Raw genomic sequence first — 6,556 nt, forward strand, 5'->3', positions numbered from 1 at the left:
ACTCCTCTCAAGTACTTTGATATTACAGATAATTTTTTTTCTGCTGCTGTAGGCAAACATAAGTGGCAGAAACCCTATAAGAAACACTTGGCTGTGCGATTAGAAAGTACTGCGAGCCCTTAGCAGTCATGTCTCGAGTCCTGGCAACATCCCAGGCATATGTAATTACACTCATAGCTAAAAAATCCTAAGGCCCAGATGTGTCTTAGACACGGGGTTGTATCAGTAGAGTATCAGAACATGAACTAGATAGACGAACATGGCTTAGAAATTTCACTCCTGTGCCATTTCTGAAATGACGTCACCCCTTTACACCTGGAACTCTATCTGGCTGTTTCTAAGAAGCTATTTTAAAAGCACTGTAGTTCAAATGATGCATGAAAGAAAACGATGAACGCAGAGACTGTGGATAGCGCTGGGAGCACACGCTCTTTTACAGCCCAGACATGTCCACCTGTTAAAGTTGGTACTTTAATTACACGACCAGACATTTCGATGGCTTTTTAAATGAAAACCTGTAGCCTTAAAGTAGTCCTTGATATTTGTGCCACAGGGCTTCCTCATGGGTGTGAAAACCTTCCAGCAGCCACTTAGGAGCTTTCCCAAATGCTTTGGATGATTTCCAAAGAAGAGCCCACGTTTGCCAAATTATATTCATTGTGAAAGAGTGTTAGAGTGACATTGTCATGTACTTAACCTACAAGCCTAAATGTATTAGTCACGTGATTCCATCAGCAATTTATTTCTTTAAATAGACCAATCCAGTGTAATTGTTTTTGAAATATAAGTGTATCTTACAATTTAAAAGCAAGACAGTAAAAAATGTTATAATAGCAATGACCAATTTTAGGACTGGTGAGAGGGCCCAGCCAAATAAGAGCATTTGCCAATGAGCCTAGGGATCTGAGTTAGATACCCAGGACTCCTATGGTAGAAGGAAAGAACCAGCCCCCCTTCCAAAGTATATACATACACACTAAAATGTAATACAAATTGAAAAGAAATAATCAATTCTAAACCCGAAGATTGAGAGAGATAGCCAGGAAAAGGAGGATCCTGTAGCAGTCTGGGTCACTGGTGTCCCTGCTCTTGGGTGGCCGTCTGAGGCACCATCTTTGACTCAGCATTTTCTCATAGATTTGAAAATGATCACTTCTCAACATTCTCCTCAAATGAGTAATTCACCTCTTTCAACAATGCTTCATAAATGCAGCATTCTACTTCTGGAGTTATCTTCCAAATAAAGTTATCTTTAAGTACTGTGTCTGTTTAACAGCTTATCTGTGCCTCCTGACTCTGATTGTGAGACAGATTCTTTCTAATTCTTAACATCTTTACCTCAACCAGCAATTATGTTCCAAGCATCATGCAAAACACAGAAGGAACATCGTGGTCTATAAACAGGAACACCCAAGAGGCAAAAGGCATGCTCCCAGACAAGGAACGTTAATAAAAGTCAGACTAGAACAAGATTCACAGTGGGGAGTCTCACTGCCTTGGAAGCTCAGGGGATTGAATACCCATTGTGAAATCTAAAGGTAGAGGGAAAGATGGCATTTGGACCAATCCTGACACATCTTACTTACACCTTCTATAAAGCTGAGGACATCCCGGAGCCTAGAGCTGAGGGTGGGCCAAAGTAGAAATGGTATTTTTTTTCTTTGAATTTTTATAACAAACATGAGACTTGAAAGAGATGCTCATAAATGACTCCAGCACTTGGGCTGTCTTTGGGAGTGGCCAGAGGTTTAACTCATTTGAAGGATGCATATCTGTGCTGACTTGCAGGAAATATGAGTCAACGTCTCGTGTGCTCAGCATGGAGGTACAGCCTGGAGATTTGGAAAGCACCAGGTTGGACAGATCAGACACCAGCATGCTTTCTTTTTAGTGACTGACCCAGACACACATCCTGCAAAGAGGACAGGAGGGATGCCCCTTTATTGTCGAGGCTTAAGGAAAACTGCCAGAAAAGGAAAACACCTGTGGGTGAAGAAGTGAGCCTGGGAAAGGGGGCAGCCTTGTTTTCTATATAGTTTCTTAGACTGGGAGACACACTGTCTCTTGCCAGACCAGTCAAAAGTGCTCCTGAAAGTCAACATGTTCTTTCTCTCAGGCAGGGCTTTTCGATGCAGCCCTGACTGTCCTGGAACTTCAGGCTGGCCTCAAACTCACAGAAAGTCAACATTTTCAAAGGAACGCATTATCATTGTTCCAACCCTGTCTGTCCTATATCCTATAATTATTGGCCAGGCATAGTGGCACACACATTTAATACCACCCAGCACTAGAGAGGCTGGGCCAGGAAGATTTTTTTGTGAGTTCGAGGTCAACATGGTCTATATAGTGAAATCTGAGATGACCAGGGATAGAGAGTGACTCTGTCTCAGAAAAAGAGATTATTATGGGCTGGAGACATATAGCTCAGCACTTAAGAGTACATGTTGTTCTTGCAGAGAATCTTGGTTCAGTTCCCAGCATCCACATAGTGGAACACAACCATCCTTGACTCCAGTTCCAGGGGATCTAACACCCTCTTCTGACCCCCAGACCTCCATGGGTACCAGGAATCTGTATGGTACATATACATACATATATACGAATATGCAGGCAAAATACTCATAATCTAAAACATGTTGTTTGTGTGTGGTATCTGTAGAGAGGTGCACAGGTGCTAAGGTGGTGCACACGTGGACATCAGTGCACAACTCTGTGCAGTATGTCCTTTTCTAGGGCTCCGGGGCTCAAGCAACCATCACCAGGCTTGTACAGCAAGTACTCCTGCATGAGGAGCCGTCTCACTGGCACCTCTATCTTCTACTGATACTTGATTCCTATGTTTAAAGACAGGAAATTGAATGACACCTTTTAATTGATTGAGAAGCTAGCAAGAAGTTTAAGTCCTGGGGTACTACAGTATTGGAATTTATGCTTCTTTTTCTTTTACTTACTTATAGACAGGCCTCAAACTCACTATGTAGCTGAGTATAGTCTTGAATTTCTGACATTCCTGCCTCTACCTTCCAACCAATATGATTACAAGAATGTAGCGCCTGATTTTTTTAATGAAACAGAACAAAACATAACAGATCAAGTAATTGTTCTGTTTCTGTGTATATGTAAACACACACACACACACACACACAATCATGATGTACCATCTAAATTCTCCCTCTCCAGAACTGGAGCAAGCACTCATTCTTTCAGCTGCCAAGAATGCTGGCAGCCACCAGATTTTATCTAGGTCCTTCTAAGGGCTCTCCAGGAAGAAAGCTGATTGACTGCCCTAGGCCATGTCCTCTTCCTGGATGCAGCTGTATCCAGTAACTGGTAGGTATGTATACCAAGGCTGATCCCCTTCTCCAGGTCTCAGTAATCTGAAAGATCACTCCAGCCTGTGCAGGATTAGTTGACACCATCAGTAGATTTTCATCAACTATTTTCAGTTCAATAGCTTGACTCGTCCCCCTTCCTATTCCTGCCACTCCACCTCCATGTGTGTCTATCCCGAGGCACTTCTCCATAAACATTCTACATACAAAGTAGTATATACCTATAATCCCAAGACTTGGGAAGCTGAGGCAGAGGACTGCAAGTTTGAGGCCAGTCTGGGTTTTATATTACACGATTCTTGGGGAGTTGCCAGCAAACATCTACTAACCCTAGACAGAACCAACAGCCAACCATAGTGCAGATACCGCTAATGTCCAACTTGAAGAACCAATATCGTTTATTGGGATTACATACAAGAATATAGGTAAAGAGTTATTTAGAAGAGCAGAAATGACTCAAAGACAAGCTGTATTACCAAAATCCACCCCAGCATGGGCGCAGCTACTGAAAACCTGGAGCACACTGTACAGCCTACTGGCAGTTCAACAGGTTGGGAAATGTTCTTTCTAGGTAGCTCAGTTGGTCTGAGTCTCTTCTGGATAGCTAGGCTAGTCTCTGCTGCTCCCAGGTAGCTTGGCTTATCTGAGACTCTTCTAGGCAGCTTAGTTTTAGGGCAGTGATTCTCAACCTTCCTAATGCTGTGACCCTTTAACACAGTTCCTCATGTTGTGGTGACCCCCAACCATAAAATTATTTTCATTGCTACTTCATAACCGTAATTTTGCTACTGTTATGAATCATAATTAAATTTCCCTGTTTTCCCATAGTCTTAGACCGCCTCTGTGAAAGGGTCATTGGATCTCGAAGGGGGTTGTGACTTACAGGTTGAGAACTGCTGCTTTAGAGGGCCCCTCAGCAGTCCTTACTACCTAGATATGCTTGGGGAGGAAGTTTCAAGAACTTTCTGAAGCCTTCGAGTTGTTTATTTCCTGAACTTAACTAACTTCCCTTCAGGATGGAATATTTACCTCTCCATAGAACACCCTGTGTCTTAAACTTCCTTCTAAGGTGGATGTTCCAGGAAATTGCTACACAATGTTGGGTTATAAGGTAAGATCCAAGCTACCCCGTTTTACTAGCTATATAGTAAAAACCCTGTTCCCAAACAAAAACATCCACGGGTGGTCACGGTGGCACACATCTTTAACCTTAGCATTTGAGTGGCAGAGGCAGATGGATCTCTGTGAGTTGACGCCCAGTTTGGTCTACATAGCAAGTTCAAGAAGAGCCGAGACGACGTAGTGAAACCTTGTCCTTGTGATAAACAGATTTTATTTTGCTTTCTTTCGTTTCATCAAAGGTAGTTAGCCCCACAAGGACTTACTTTTTTTTTTTTTTTTTTTTTTGCTTTAACCTGTGTATTACTTAACCTGTTAACATCAGACTGTGAAGTCAAGCTCCCACCAATGAAGTGACAGACACCAGAGATAAAAGGCAGAAGCCATGCGGCCCTGAGGTGTTGCTAGCCTGATTTATGTTCCAGCACACCCATTCTTTCAAAACGAATTGACATGCACTTTGTTTATACGTGGTCCTTAGTATGACACTGAGATTAAATCTAACATATCAAAAAAATAATGTACAGAAACCTCCGCCATAGCACAGATGGCACACATGCCAGGCAGTGTGATCTTCATGTGTGGGATCTAAATGTAAAATCATTTCTCACTCTTGGGTATGGAAAGTTTGAAGACCAGAGGCTGGGGAGGTGGCTCAGTGAGTAACGTGTCTGCTATATGAGGATCAGTTTGGATCCCAGCGCCCATGTAAACGTCAGGTGTGATGCCACGTTCCGGTAAGCCTAGCACTGAAGCAAAGGACAGTGGACAAATCTTGGAGGGCTTTCTGGCCAGTCAACCTCACCAAAATGGTTTAGTGAGAGATTGGGCCTCAAAAAGTACAAGGAGGAAAGCAATTGAGGAAGACTTCTGCTGTCAGCCTCTTGCCTCCACATGTGCATGCAGTGTGAGTATACAAGGGGGGGGAGAGGAGAGAGAGAGGGAGGGAGAGGGAGAAAGGAGAGAGGGGGGAGAGGGAAGGGAAGAAGGGGGAGGATGGGAGAGAAGGACAGGGAGAAAGGGAAGGAAGAGGGGGAGGGAATGAGAGAGAGGGGAAGGAAGGGGGAGAGAAGAGGGAGGGGAGAGCTCGAAAGCCCCTCTCCTCGGAGAATCTCTTGCATCTGTGCAGCAGAGACAGCATAGAATGTTCACTGTGTGTGTTCAGTAGTGATGACTGCACAAAACTCAAATACCAGTGTCGGCAAAACACAGTTGGGAGAACATGGCTGGCTGGGCAAAGGCAAAACTGCACACGTACTAAATTTAGTGAAAAGTGCTGACATTTACCAACATGGACACATCTCTAAAATGACAGGCTGCACACCAGCTTCAGGAGAGTGGTACCTCTAAGAAGGCACTGGAAACTGGGAGCAAATGGGGCCTCCGACTATAGCAATGTGTTGCCTTTCTGAAAAGAATCTAAACGAACTTAACAGTATAAGCAAAATTCATCAAATAAGCTAGGCATAGTGCTACATGTTTTTAATCCCAACACCTGGGAGGCAGAGGCAGGTAGGTCTCTGTGAGTTTGAAGTCAACCTGGTCTACAGAGTGAGTTCCAGGACAGCCAGAGCTACACAGTGGGACCTGTCTAAACAAAAAACAAATAAACAAACACCACCAGCATCAAATGTATGTGAATACATGAGTTTATTTTTTTATTTTTAACTTTTCTGTGTATTTAAAACACTTCCTGCCTCCCTCCCTCCCTTCTTCTTTCCTTCCTTTTTCGAGACAGGGTTTTATGTATGCCAGACTGTGCCTCAAAGTTGCTATGTAGCTGCATAGAGCCTTGCCTTTTTGCTCCTTCCATGTCTGTCTCCTGCGTGGATGATAGGCATGTGACATTACACTCAGTTCGCGTGGTGCTGCACCGCAGACCAAAGGCTCTGTACATGCCACACAAACATTCTACCAACTGGGCTGCGTGCATGCCATACCCACGGTTATGTTTTATTGATGAATTTGACGGCTGATTGTCTACATTAAAAAAAAAAGTGAAACACATTTGCTAGGTGTGGTGTTTTGTGCCTATAATCCCAGCAATGGGAGACTGAAGTAGGCAGATTGCCAGCGGTTCAAGGATAGCCTGGGCTGGATATTGA

Source organism: Apodemus sylvaticus, chromosome 7 (assembly GCF_947179515.1).
Source record: "Apodemus sylvaticus chromosome 7, mApoSyl1.1, whole genome shotgun sequence".
Lineage (NCBI taxonomy): Eukaryota > Metazoa > Chordata > Mammalia > Rodentia > Muridae > Apodemus > Apodemus sylvaticus.